We start from the raw sequence: 16,452 nt of genomic DNA, 5'->3' as shown, positions 1-16,452 counted from the left end.
TTTAATTTGGTACCAAAATCAAACAAATCCGACTATCCTTTCGGAGTTTCCATAATTTACGTCATTTGAATTCTGGAAACAGACGAAAAAAAATACAATGACAAATATTGAATATATTTAAAATATAAAATTACAATGTTGATTGTAATCATGGTCTAAACCATCGTGAAACACTGAAACAAAAAGTATCTCAGATTTGGCAGAAATTTAGTCATATCTCCTGAAGAGTAAGGAATTTTGCAAATATGATTCCAGATTCGTTTTTTCTTGCATCAAAGACCATATAAGATCAATAAGTTGGAGAGATTTTTATTTTCCACAAAATAACGATAAAAACCGTGGTCTATCATCCTGAAACAATCTGAATCAAAAAGTATCTCAGATTTGGCTGAAATTTGCACCAGAGATAAGTCGTGAGCCACACTGAGACAAAAAGAATCCCAGATTTGGCTGTAATTTGCACAATAGATGAAGCTTGACCTGAGAAATGTCAGAGCCAAATTTGGCACCCCAAGCTACTATACAGGTTGAGTTATGAAACTACTAACATAAAATTTTCTAATGGTCATATCTCCTGTTAGGTAAGGAATTTTGCAAATATGTTTCCAGATTCGTGTTTTTGACATCAAAGAACATAAGATCAATAAGTTTGAGCAATTTTTATTTTTCACAAAAATTTAATGGAAATGATGGACTACCCATCGTGAACCACACTGAGACAAAACGTATCTCAGATTTGGCTGAAATTTGGTCATATCTCCTTAACGGTAAGGAATTTTGCAAATATGATTACAGATTCGTGTTTCTCAAATCAAAAACCATGAGATCACAAAGTTTTAGCAATTTTCATTTTTCACAAAAAATAAATGGAAATGATGGACTAACCATCGTGAACCACACTGAGACAAAACATATCTCAGATTTGGCAGAAATTTGTCATATCTCCTTAACGGTAAGAAATTTTGCAAATATGATTACAGATTCGTGTTTCTCAAATCAAAAACCATGAGATCACGAAGTTTTAGCAATTTTCATTTTTCACAAGAAATAAATGGAAATGATGGACTAACCATCGTGAACCACACTGAGACAAAACGTATCTCAGATTTGGCAGAAATTTGTCATATCTCCTTAATGGTAAGAAATTTTGCAAATATGATTCCAGATTCCTGTTTCTCGCATCAAAGACCATAAGATCACTAAGTTTTAGCAATTTTTATTTTTCACAAAAAATTAATGGAAATGATGGACTAACCATCGTGAACCACACCGAGACAAAACGTATCTCAGATTTGGCTGAAATTTGGTCATATCTTCTGAACGGTGACGAATTTTGCAAATATGATTCCAGATTTGTGTTTCTCGCATCAAAGTCCATAAGATGACGAAGTTTGAACGATTTTTATTTCCCACATAAAATTGATGGAGACCATGGACTTACCATAGTGAAACACACTTGAATAGGAAGTATCTCAGATTTGGCTGAAATTTGGTCATATCTCCTGAACGGTAAGGAACTTTGCAAATATGATTCCAGATTCGTGTTTCTGCCATCAAAGTCCATATGATCACTAAGTTTGAGCGATTTTTATTTTTCACAAAAAATTGATGAAAATGATGGACTAACCATCGTGAACCACACAGAGACAAATAATATCTCAGATTTGGCTGAAATTTGGTCATAATTTATTATCTCCTGAAAGGTAAGGAATTTTGCAAATATGATTTCAGATTCGTGTTTCTCGCATCAAAGACCATAAGATCACGAAGTTTGAGCAATTTTTATTTTTCACAAAAAATTGATGAAAATCATGGAGTAATAGGCCTATCTCCGGAAGCTGAACAAAAAAGCATGTGATAAATTTCTTGTGGGAAACATATTTAAATGTGTCTCAAATATTTGTTGGCGTACAGGGGTGCCGGGGTGAAGAATTTGTAAGGTCTGGAGGTTTTCCCGTAGCCTCCAGTGTAGTATGCAACAGATTTGGTGTTCAGTTTACACAACGATCTTATAGTTTTGGCTTATAAATTTTTCGAATTTGGGAAAACTTTAAATTTTCGATGAAAACTCAATTTCCCGGGTCGCTATTTGAATTTGGTTGAAATTTAGCTATGGCTATAGGCTTATCTCCGGAAGCTGAACAAAAAACATATAAAATTTTTTTTGTGGGAAACAAATTTAAATGTGTCCCAAATATTTGATGGAATACAGGGGTGCCAGGGGGAAGAATTTGGAAGGTCTGGAGGTTTTCCCGTAGCCTCCAGTGTAGTATGCAACAGATTTGGTGTTCAGTTTACACAGCGATCTTATAATTCTGGCTAAGAAATTTTTCGAATTTGGGAAAACTTCAAATTTTCAATGAAAACTCTATTTCCCGGGTCGCTATTTGAATTTGGTTGAAATTTAGCTATGGCTATAGGCTTATCTCCGGGAGCTGAACAAAAAAGCTTCTATCAAATTTTCTGGGCGTGGCTGATTTCAAATGTTGAAAAAATGTGGGGGTCTCTAGGGGGCCAGGGGGGTAAAACTTTCGTGATTTTGAGGTTTTGCCATAGCCTCCAGTGTGTTGTCCAACTGATTCTGAGGTTGGTTCTCCGTATTGGCTGTGAATTTTTTTCTTTGCAGCTTTAATATAATAAGATTTACAAATTTTCAAACGGCCATATCTAATGTACGGTAAGGAATTTTGTAAATCGGATTCCAGAAATGCTAAAAATAAACTTTCTATTCGTGATATTTTTCCAAGTTTTTCGATTTGTATATCATCAAGCTACCAAAATGAAAAAGTTTTCTCAAGAAAACATTTTTTTCCGATCATTACTTTTTGAGTTATGAACGACTGAAGTTTAAATTTTTGGGGCAGAACATTTCGAATTCGGTACGATATAAATCCATGAAATTTAGAGGATGGATTCTTCATGGTATTGTTGATCTAGTAAAACAAAAATTTTCTGAAAATATCAATTTTTGGAAAAGTTATTCAATTCACCAAAAATAACTCAACTAAGAGTTATTTTTGGTTATTTTTAGTAATTGAATAACTACTATCTATCTTAAAAATTGATATTTTCAGAAAATTTTTGTTTTACTAGATCAACAATACCATGAATAATCTATCCTCTAAGTCTCATGGATTTATCTCTTACCGAATGTGAAATGTTCTGTCCCAAAAATTTAAACTTTAGGCGCTCATATCTCAAAAAGTGATGATCAGAAAAAAATGTTTTCCTGAGAAAACTTTTTCATTTTGATAGCTTGATAATAAACAAATCAAAAAACTTCGAAAAATATCACGAGTAAAAATTTTATTTTAAGACTTTGCACAGCCTTAAGGTCACGAAGTTTGAGCGATTTTAATTTTTCTGCTCTTTCCGGAATTTAAAAATGTCCGGAACTCATCTGTACATGGGATTTCCAATTCCGTGTTCCAGTGACTGCTAGTAGACGCTGAGATGACAATGCTATTGTTCATGTGTGCAGCCTCTTTTCTCGAAAGAAAAGTAATACTTTGGTACTCACTAGAATAAAATATGACTTTCGAAATCGGGTGAAATAAAAATTAATGATATTGTAACACTGTGAGGTATTTTATTTCATAAAAATATTAATTATTTATCTAAAACAGAATACAAGGTACGGTACTGATATTACCTTGTATTAGATGTTATAGAAATATATAATTGAAAGTATACAATGATTTATAAATCAAACTAAATTAACTAGTTTTTACAATTATCTTATACTACACATATCTACAAAGCTTATAAATTTTTTTATGAATTTTAAAATTTCGGAAAATATAGAAATCGATTCTCTTGGAAGTTACTCATCAATTCCTAATAGTTCTTTGTACAAATATCTTTTTGATAGACACACAATTGATTGATACAAAAAATTCTACGAATAGCTGAGACTGATATGTAAGATTACAATTGCATATTGCAGTTTACACAACAATAAAAAAGAATCGTTCTAATGTATAAAAACTGGCAATCTAAGAACAACAGTTAGTTAATGTTCAGTTAGGTACCTATTATCAACAGATAGAATATTGTCATCATGGTAATTTTATTGCTAAAATTCCAAAAAATAAACTCATACATTGAAAAAATTGGAATATTGTCATCATGGTATTTCTATTGCTACAATATTCCAGAAAATAAACTTGATAAAGAACTATACATTAAAGGAAACAAAGTAAATACAATTTTTCTAATATGAGCAATACCACAGCCAAACGATTAAATCGTTCAATAATATGATAACACTAAAAGAAATTGATTTAAACCAATCAATGCATGATCATATTATTCAAGTCAAGTGTTTTACTTTCATCAAAGATGGCTCCACTATACATTTACAATATTATTACTTTTTTATTATCACATTTCAAAACTACATCTATACCTTTAATAAAGATTATATTATGTACAATTTGGATTACACATTTTTTACATCATACAGAGTTCGGCGCATATACAGGCGAGAAGTTTTGAAAAGGTTTGATATTACATATCTAAGGTTGCACAAAAGCCGGTTAAATTTCAATCATGATTAATTCACGAGAACCAATCAGAGAAGCCGTCTTATCAAAAAGGTCTGAAATTAATCACGGTTAACATTTAACCGGCTTTTATGCAACAGGGCCTAAGTGAAATATTTCTTCTATGTTTGGTTTTCAAGCATCTAAATTTGAAAATCTACTTTGTGAGAATAATTGATAAATTAAATTTTTTTGAAGTGATCGACTACAAGCCAACCCATTTCGGACTATGTGTAACCTTCCTGGACCGAAAATCAAGTGACAAAGCAGTGTCTGATTGCATAACCTAACTTTTGGACAACATTAACATTCTATCAAAATTTTTGAAGAGAAATAGTACAGGCTCAGCCTAGTTTTTCCTCCAATGTCATAATTGAGGAGTTGGGTGGAAAAACGACCTGAGTCAAGAAATCAAGTTTTGTGTAAATTGAGTTTGAAATATTTAGTACACATCTTCATTATTTCATCAGAATGCAATATTCTTGCAAGTATTTGAACTTTATTGATCTTTTTATACTATTTTCAATGCTATTATTCATAATTAGCCAGTAATCCAAGGCTAACTGATATTAATTGATATAAGGTGTGTTGTCTCAGGTCGTTTTTCCATAACCCTGGTTGTTACATGTTCAGAGGTTCAATAAAATGATGAAAAACCCGTATCAAGAGTAGTGATAATGATAATATATTGCTCATGATATTGGATAATTAATAAGTAGGTAATAAAGATCTAAAAAATGTCATTTGGAAGTGAACAATTGAGGATGATATTTTCTTCATGAACACGTTTCTTCCCATAATCAAGACTCTGGAATGTTACATGGTACTGTTCTGATTTTTGGGAAATTCATACACCCCAATGTTTCCAGCATCATTATTGTATATGCATACATTATTGTATTATGATAATTTGGATTATGAGTATTTTATACAATAAATTAATATATTATTATCTAAATTTGGGAGTGGAATAGCACAAGGTTACATTTTTTCTCTCCCTATCATTTTAATGATGTACTTATTGTATGAATCAATAAAGAAATACAGTATGATTGGGGGATCCTACTCAAATTATAAATAAAAACTTTTGTTACTTCGAAATTTTGGCCCGCCATTTTTAATGTAAGTTAAATTTTAAGTACATGAAACGTACTGCTAAGTACTTTCTGGTAATCTCTCTTTTCGCTGGCAAACTCGAAAACTAGAATGAGATTCACGTTATAAAGTCAGCAACTGATTAACATTGCTAGCTATCCTTGTCTGTCATTAGACAAAGCTGATAGCTCTAACCTTTTCCAAGTCCGCAACGTAACAGAAGAATAAACCTGATAGCATATTAATGCCCAATCAAAGCAAACCTTCTCGTTTAACTACTTTCTACAAAAATACAAGAAAATGTATTGTTCATTATTAACAAAAATCAACGATTAAAATCAGATAGAATATACCCAAAGTTAGTAGACAGAAGGTTGATCTCTCACAGGTGTAAGATTCAAAGTGGTGGGGGGAACGCCAGCGTGACGTCACGTGTAGTAATGAAGTGATTACTACAAGCGAATTTCTACAATTTATCGATTAAAAAAAGATAGAATATACCCAACGTTAGTAGACAGAAGGTTGATCTCTCACCGGTGTAAGATTCAAAGTGGTGGGGGGAACGCCAGCGTGACGTCACGTGTAGTAATGAAGTGATTACTACAAGCGAATTTCTACAATTTATCGATTAAAAAGCGATTACTACAATGAAGCCAGTAACCACACTGAGCATACAGTTTATTCACTGTAGCTTCAAATACATCGTCGTTTAATCCCCTTAAGATTGTCCTAGAACTTTTAAATTTTCTGTACTTATAGCGAATAAATCACCGATTCTAATGATGTTGTTAAATATACCAATTTTAAGTTCATTCAACTTTTATAAATAAAATGAAGTTGAACGTTTTTCAAGAATCAAAAACCTGCCAAGAATAAGTAAATAAACTGGAAAAGCGTTAGTATTCAACGTTATACTATTATAATTTCAGATTAAACCATAAAACAATCTTGATAAACCAATGCATTGCAATAAACCGATGCCGATAAATCCGATGCATTGCAATATTTGCATTCAATATAATGCACTAAACGCATGCTGAAATCGAAAACATGGTTTACTACTGTACTATAAAAATCAAAATATCTCATCCTCGAAATTCACAAGCTGACATAAAGCCAAACCATAAAAAATAAACAGGACCTAGAAGATGAAGAAACCTTAAGGCTGTGCAAAGGCTAAAAATAAACTTTTTACTCGTGATATTTTTCAAAGTTTTTTTATTTGTATATCATCAAGCTATCAAAATGAAAAAGTTTTCTCAGGAAAACATTTTTTTCTGATCATTAGTTTTTGAGATATGGGCGCCTAAAGTTTAAATTTTTGGGACAGAACATTTAAAATTCGGTAAGAGATAAATCCATGAGATTTAGAGGATAGATTCTTCATAGTATTGTTGATCTAGTAAAACACAAAAATGTCCTGAAAATATCAATTTTAAGATAGTTGTTTAATTTACTAAAAATAACCAAAAATACCTTTTAGTTGAGTTATTTTTGGTAAATTGAATAACTTTTCCAAAATTGATATTTTCAGCAAATTTTTTGTTTTGCTAGATCAACAATACCACGAAGAATCATCCTCTAAATCTCATGGATTTATATCTTACCGAATTTGAAATGTTCTGTCCCAAAAATTTAAACTTTAGGCGCCCATATCTCAAAAAGTAATGATCAGAAAAAAATGTTTTCCTGAGAAACCTTTTTCATTTTGATAGCTTGATGATATACAAATCAAAAAACTTTGAAAAATACCACAAGTAGAAAGTTTATTTTTAGCCTTTGCACAGCCTTAAGGTTTGAAATGGTAGGTTAGGAGGTTAGGATTCTGCTTATAAACAAAGACCAATTATAGAATAGACACGCCCCATACTGAAAGTCGATGAAGCCAACATCTTCTGCCATATCCCCCCAACGTGATGTCATCATCGTATAGAAAACTTTTCTGTAGAGTTTGTTTGCATTGTTTTCCATGGCACATTGTGTCTATTTCAGATGGAAGTAAATATCAAAGAACTAGAATTATATAATTAAGAACTTATAATAATATAATTTATATTCAGGACAATAAATTTTATGAATTTCATTCATGATGATAAATTATATTATATAATTATAAATATTATATAATGCTGACGTCACGATGGGGCGATATGGCAGTACATGTTGGCTTCATCGACTTTCAGTATGAATATACAATGGGGCGTGTCTATTCTATAACTGGTCTAAGCTTATAAATGACAAAATGCTTGTATTATTCAAATGTTTTGATAATAAATAATTGTAAAGCAGAAACAGAAAGTTTGCATGTCAGAACATGTTTGTGTTATATAATTTGACTATATGTCACCGTATGATATTCAAGAATGCGAAATTTTGCCTACCCTGTACTACAACCCACGTCACGGCTGCAGTTCTCCCACTCCGATTGTTTATCAACTTTAATGAGATGAGTGACCAACCTTCTGTCTACTAACTTTAGGATACACCATCATTTCCTTTTGCCGGTGTTTTTGCCTCTCCTACTGTACTTATACATGTGAACATAGATTCAATCTTCATTCTATAACTATTATTTATAATATAAAGTACATCATTTCGTTATTATATCTAATTAAATAAATGTATGTATCTTGGTTTAAGTGCAGTAGCATATACTTATATTTATTTTTTGTAAAGCTTTTTTGTATTTTGTTTTTGGCAAATAAATTCATTCATTCATAACTTGAATCACAGCTACTATAAAAGGCGATGGTAACAGAAAATTGGCAACTCTGCAATTCTATTTCATTTTCACTGACTTTCTAACGTGAATCTTGCTATAGAATGCCAATGCGGCATTGTCACATTGAATATATTTAGTATCATCATAAAGAAGAGATAGCATAAAAAGATATAGGGCGTTTATGTTTCAAATTTGAGCATTAACTGACTTGATTAATTTTTATAAATATTCATGTACATCCAAACAATTTGAAAACAGATACAACGAAAGGAATATTATTTGAAAAACAAAAACCAGATGACATTAAAATTCTTCCATTTACTTCAAATTGAATCGATCATTAAGGCTGTTTGGTACACCTTTTCATTTTTATTTAAATTGGATAATCGTTTTCAATATAATTGTTAATATAATAAGAGTGAGAAAAAGTGGCAACTGAAATTTTTAAGTGGTCTAATAAGCGAGTTATGGGTTGTTAAAGTGCTAAACTCCGTTTTCTTTCCAGATCATAAACGGTTTCGAAATTTTCATTGCAGTTTTTTAATACATTCAGAATATCATTGGCTTTGTTCTAATATGCGTTTCTTCGCGATTAATGCCAAGATAAACAAGTTATAGAATTTACAAAAAATTGTACTTTTTTATTTATTAACGATATGGGGAATAATGTTTTGGTTTGGAAAGATACATGTTTTGAATTTTTAAGAGAAGTTTTAATAATATAGTCGAAACCGTTTATGATCTGGAAAAAAACGGAGTTTAGCACTTCAACATCCCATAACTCGCTTATTAGATCACTTGAAAATTTCAGTTGCCACTTTTTCTCACTCTTATAATGATCTTAACAATTATATTAAAAACGATTATCCAATTTAAATAATAAAAAAGTGTACCGAACAGCCTAAACAAGAAAATGAGTTGGCTTTGGAATTTTTTTATTGTGCTCTGATGAATTTATTTATGCGAAAAAAGTCAAGAATATTTTTGCTGATAAGCTTATAAAAAGAGTAGGATATTGATTTACTTGTCACATGAGACCACTTGTCGGATAACTGCTATCAACATTTTAGAGAATTATTTGAGAGCAGTACCTCACTTGAATATTCGAAATCTATTGAATATTCAAAGTGCAAGTTACATTTTACTTTCTGTTGGTTTCAATCTTTTTTATTAGTTTTTTATCTCTCGAGTATCAGTATTACAACCAAAAAATTGAATACCGTATATCATACTTTACTATAAGTCTTGAAGTACTTGGGGCCGGTTTCCGAGCTCGGGATTTGGCCAAGTTCTAGACTTTAAACAGCTGGAGTAAGAAAATTGGCTTTCCAAAACGGGGCGTAGTCGTAGTCATTGTGAAAGTCACATTTTAATTAAATTTCAATAAACTAGAGAATTAAACACAAAATAAAATAAAGAGAGAATAGTGTAAAGTTTCAGCTATTTTGAATAATTTAGAAATGTTTGATTTCGTCAAGGAAAAACTTTTCCAATTATAGAAATGAGAAAATAAAAACTGCGACTACTGTTATAAAACTGCGACTACGCCCCGTTTTGGAAAGCCAATTTTCTTACTCCAGCTGTTTAAAGTCTAGAACTTAGCTAAATCCCGAACTCGGAAACCGGCCCTAAATGTACTAAAAAATTCCTAACTTACAGCATAGGTATATCTACAGTACTGATTGGATTCTTAGTTTTTTTTTAAATTTATACAAAGTATAAAACTTACCATTATATTCAAAAGTATAATGACTAAGTACTTATAGAGATGCTTTGTTACTTTATAGCTTGGTACGCTCCAAAATCTCATTTCATTTATCTTTTTGACAGGTTGGCATTAAGTTGAGATGACTTCATTAGGTTGGCACCAAGTTGAAAAACGAATCAAAATGCATTTATCTAGAGCTAATTGATTGGGCACTGCTGCTTCAATCAGAGCTATTCCTGGGAGATAGTTTTTATTTTTCATAAAACAAACTTTTATGACGGGAGTTGCTTCTATCAAGTGATCCTATTCTATCAAGACTAATTTAATTTTGTTTGTATATCCGATCGCGATAACTGCTTAAACAATTTTGATGAAATTATAATAATTCAGTATGATATATGGAGGGTATTTTCAAAACTTCAGAAGTGTCCGTTGTGGAATCTGTTTGCAAAGAATGAGGAAATTCGGCCAAAATTTAACTTGGGCGGAAGAAAGGGGTCATTTATTAAAACGGCCAAATAGCTGTTGTTCCTTTTCCCAATATTCTACAAAATTCGCTGCAATTGGACTACTATTCTACAGAGCACTTCCAACACATCAATGATTAATCGAATGATTTGACTCAATAGTTTTCATGCCAAGTTGTGGCCTAATCTCAAAAACGATTATAACAATGTTGGTAGAATTTAGATTATAAATGGTTCACAAAAATAATCTTATCATTCAATTCCCGAAGCGAAGCACGGGTGCCCTGCTAGTAAATCAATAAAAAATCTGGTGTGACGCACTCACACAACTTTCCTTGCCATTATGAAAATTTATCACCAGACGTTAGTGTTCACGCGCATCTCAAGTCTACTATTCAAAGATCCAAGCCACCTGGTGACAGGACAATAACGCTGGAGACACACGAAGTCTGCTGTCTCTTCATAGTGAATCTATATAATTATAAAAAGCGAAATGGCACTCACTCACTGACTGACTGACTCACTCACTCACTCGCAGAACTAAAAATCTACCGAACCAAAAACGTTAAAATTTGGTAGGTATATGTTCAGTTGGCCCTTTAGAGGCGCACTAAGAAATCTTTTGGCAATATTTCAACTCTAAGGGTGGGTTTTAAGGGTTTAAAGTTCGTCTATTAGCATGTATATTCTTCTTATTCTCTTAATTATAATTGAAAAATGTCCATACCATATTATGTTGATATAGAACTATAATCTAAAGAGAGTACCTCTTCGAAACAGTTGTTAACTGGTAACTAAATTAATAATTTTGTCAGGTTGGCATTAAGTTGAGTTGACTTTGTTAGGTTGGCACCAAGTTGAAGATTGAAATGCATTTGATTATAAGTATGAATATAATGAATGATTATAAATATTGACATATTGATTTATTTCAATATAATACCATATTCAATTATTATGTTCTTCATGATATAATATTTAAATTTGTATATAAATATTTTATTATATATATTCAAATGTCCCCACACAGGGTAGCCTATAGGGAACACATATTAGAAATTAGGAAACAATATTGTATTTGATTTTTGGAATGCATTTGATTGTTTAATTATTTTTTGAATAAATTGAATAAAGAATTGAATTTATCACGGAAAAATTGATTGGGCACTGCTACTTCAATCAGAGCTATTCCTGGGAACATTATATTACTAGCCGTCAGGCTCGCTTCGCTCGCCATATCCGTTTAGCCAGACGTTTAGACTGGATCGTCCTAACATATGATGAAAATGCTCAAATGAAAAATGCAGGCGAGCGAAGCGAGCTTGCTGATCTCATTCTTGTACGATCCAGTCGGGGGTCCAGGGGGCGGATCCCCCTGGCTAGATTGATTGAGTACTTTATTTATGAAGATTACAATATATACTGTCTTATACACTTATATACAATAGCTTACAATACAGCAAAATTATAGATGAATTTACATAATATAGACTAAGAAAATAATTATTGAACTGTAAATGATATGAAAAAGCAATTTGTAATATAATTACTATAGATAATTATATTGTTATGCATCTACATAAATTGGCGGAGCTTTGGACATGTCAATGTCCATTCTTCGGAAAGAATATTAAAAATATCCTTCCCACTAACTCTCTACCAAATTATAGACGGATATGGCGAGCGAAGCGAGCCTGACGGCTAGTGATTCAATAGAATCAACAGTTGCCAACAGTTTGCAATTGAAATAATAACATTTTCTCGAATTTCGAGCTAATTTTAGATTTTAGGTGAAAATGATACTGAACATTAATTGTAGAGATTTTCATGATCTACTTTTTCCATTTGGAAATTTTTGTTTAAATTGTATCTGAAGCCTGATAATTGGGAATCTTAAATCAAACTTTGTATAGATAAAGCGGAGCTCCTGGAATTTTTACAGATATGGAACTTGTAGCAGTTGATAGAGCTTATCAATGACTATTTGAGGTATAAATTTGATCAAAATCGTTGGAGCCGTTTTTGAGAAATTCGTGAAAAACCCTGCTTTTGATAACATTTTCGCAATTTCATCCGCCATCTTAAAATGCATTAGATCGAAATTGTTAGTGTCGGTTCCTCATATTGTAAGGACCTTAAGTTCCAAATTTCAAGTCATTCCGTTAATTGGGAGATGAGATGTACACAGACGCACATACACACACACATACAGACCAATACCCAAAAAACCACTTTTTTGGACTCAGGGGACCTTGAAACATATAGAAATTGGGGTACCTAAATTTTTTTCGGAAAGCAGTACTTTCCTTACTTATGGTAATAGGGGCAAGGTAAGTAAAAACTTGTAGCCAACAACTAACTTTCTGTTATCACGTTTCATTCCTCATTTATTTGATGGGAAAAATTGTTCAGTTTATTCTCATTAAATCGAGCAAACCAATATAATATTGAGGTATTGGAGAACAGGCAAGTTGCAAAAGAGATAGATTGGTTGCTACATTATCAATTGCTAGAATTAATAGACTTGAATTAATTATTAGGTAGGCTATTACAGCAAAAAGAAAAACGAAAAAATACTTACATCACTGTTCTGAGCATAGTTTCGTAAACAATCTTCATGAAAGCTGTGAGTACATTGAAGTTGAAAAATTGGTTTTTTTGATAATGGAATCCGACAGCGTATACAAAGTTTGTTCAGTCTATCTGTTCTCCTACGACCCTTTTTAGGTGACCTGAAAATGAAGCATAATATATAGAGTTTTTATTAGAGAATCTGTTCTGCAGTGCATAAGAGATCCAATAATTTTGTAATCTACTCAAGTATTGAGAATAAAAAATCTAACTGAATGCAAAGTGGAGATCCCCTTTTCTTCCGTCAATGACGCAAATTTTATTTCAATTTATTCCGCCAAAAACAAAAAAACAATACAAAGTTGTGACAATTAGACGAAAAAATCAAGTTTCTATTACTGGCAATAGCAAACTCTTCCATTATGTGTAACTGACAATACTAGGATACAACAACCAAGTGTACGAAATAATATACATGACCCAAATTAAGTCATAGATCCACTATGGTGAGTAAATTCTGAAGAAACTTATGTACATTCTTATAGTTGACCGAGCTAAGTGAGGTCTAAGATTAAAGTCGACGGTTTGGCATTTCTCTTAATGTTTATATGTTTGAATGTTTAAATGTTTATATGTTGCGCATTTACGGCGAAACGCGGTAATAGATTTTCATGAAATTTGACAGGTATGTTCCTTTTTTAATTGCGCGTCGACGTATATACAAGGTTTTTGGAAATTTTTCATTTCAAGGATAATATAAAAGGAAAAAGGAGCCTCCTTCATACGCCAATATTAGAGTAAAAATCAGACTATAGAATTATTCATCATAAATCAGCTGACAAGTGATTATACAGATGTGTGCCAGTCTATTGCTGTATTTCCATAAGGTCTATAATTTCAATCGGGTACTTGTGGATGAGAATACTGCGTGAGGTCTACTGTTCACAGAACTACTAGTATTATTATTATTATTATTATTATTATTGAAAAATTGAAATAATATAATATATTATCTTCTATCAATTGGGCTTATACTACATCAAGCCACCAGTCCGAGCGATAATTTCACAAAGGCCCCAACTATATGGACGTCTTGGGTTAAGCCACATGAGGCGTTTTTCAGACGAGTCAGCAGAGCAGGAAGCTCTCCGATTGGCTGATTATCAACTGATTCCCGAACGCCAACCCAATCAGCCAATTGGAGAGCTTCCTGCCCTGCTGACTCGTCTGAAAAACGCCTCATGTGGCTCGACCATTAGATGCGCTGAATAGGCTATATTTTGTGCGTCTCCAGAATGCTTAGACTCTTATGGGGCATGTCTATAATGCTCGTATAGTTTACCCGATAAGAGGCAAAGCATCCTGGATCTTTTAGTGATGTCCTCTTTATTATTGGTAATGGAAAAGGTTAGAAGTTGCCACTTCTCCGCCTTACTACTGCCTTCCATAAAGGATATCTGATATAGCCTAATATTAACTATTCATTCTTGTTTCAAATAATCTATTATATTTTATCTTAAAGCATATTTAACAATGATGAGAAAATAAATTTCAATAATTGGAATTGAATATTTGGTTATTTATTTATAGTTCTGCATTGTTAGAAAACGATCTGGCAACGTTAAGGAGCTAGAAAAGGCTAGCGCTATCTGCTTTGTTGAATGATAGACAAGGATATCATTCTTGTCTATCTATATGCATATCTATCGATGCATATCCATCGATATGCATATCTATGTATATCTATCGATATCCCGTTGCTATCGGGAGCTCGATGAGAGAGGTTCTTATCTGCTAGCGTATCCTAGCCTGTCTCGCTCAGCTCAATGTTCTTGCCTGCTATAATATTCAGCCTATAACTTTACCGTGTAATTGAAATTGACGTTATTATTTGAAAATTATTTTTCGATTACTAAGCAGTGTATAGCCGCAAGATGAATAAATGTTTGAAGTGCGATAAAAGTGTGACCGGGTGTAATCCTGAACAAATATTACAGTGTGTGAAATGTAACGACATATTCCATGTGAACTGTGTTAGCGAGTCCGATAGAAAACAGAATCGTAAAGTCGCTTTCCGGTGCGTTAAGTGTGGAGGAAAGGCAGCTCAATCCAACGATCCTGTTGATTCACCTGTGAGTAATAATAAAAATAATAATTCGGAAATACTCAATGCGATCAGTGATTTGAATAAAAGACTCGATCAAAGACTGGCAGGGTTTGAAAACAAACTTTCTCAGGGCTTAAATAATAATATGAACTCTATGAAGCAAATGATTGCACAACTATCCACTTCATATGACAAACAAATGGATGATATTAAGGAGGAAAATAATAATCTTAAGCAGAAATATGATGAATTAAAAACTAACCTCACAAGCGCTAAACAAGAAATTAAAGAAGTCAATTTAAAAATTTCCAAATTAGAACAGTATAGCAGAAAACAAAGCGTCGAAATTTGCGGAATCCCTTACACAAACAATGAGAACATTTATGCTATATTGGAACAGTTAGCCCAGGCTTTAAATATAAAGTGGTGTCGCAACGAAATAAGTATCGCTCATCGGCTGCCTGGACCTAAAAAGCGATTATAGTTAAATTCGTGCGTAGAACGACGCGTGCTGACTGGCTGGCTGCCGCCAAACAAAAGCGGAGCCTTCCACACTAATACTCCCGTATTCGTGAATGAACATCTGACTCAGCACAACAAGACCCTCCTCAGTCATGCCAGGAGACTGGTGAGAGAGGGACACATCGCATACGCATGGGTCAAGGATGGCGCAATTCTGATCAGGGTCACGGCCGCCTCGAAAGTCGTCAAGGTTGAGACGATAGACGACCTCAATTTCCCGGGCTTGGAAGCAGCGGACGGGATCTCAGTGGGTCGACAACCGGCAAGTCCTTTATACACTGGTGCCCAGGTATCTGCTGATGTTGGCATAAATCAGCCGACGAACAAGTGAACACCGAATATCTGGTAACTTATTTATGTATTCATCCGTAAGGTCATATCGAGAACATAAAAGAAGACACAATCAAACTATCAGGGACTATTAAAATGTATGAATAACGTGAAGTAACTAGAGAGTATTATTATATTTATTTTATTTTATTTACAACTATTGAATTGCGATTTCAACAAGGTATTTTAGGCAATTCAATCCTTCTTGAACTAATGAAAACGAAATATTCCTTTTTTAGTAACTTAATAACTTCTCTCATAAATAATCTTTATTTGAAATAAATTTTATATTATATTAAATGAATAAAATTATTTTAATAATATCATAAATGCAGAAAATGCTGCCTGCTAAAAACAAATACTTATAGCTTATTCAATTATTTTTC

The sequence above is a fragment of the Nilaparvata lugens genome, chromosome 4, assembly GCF_014356525.2.
Source record: "Nilaparvata lugens isolate BPH chromosome 4, ASM1435652v1, whole genome shotgun sequence".
Classification (NCBI taxonomy): domain Eukaryota; kingdom Metazoa; phylum Arthropoda; class Insecta; order Hemiptera; family Delphacidae; genus Nilaparvata; species Nilaparvata lugens.
This window is presented reverse-complemented; position numbering follows the sequence as displayed.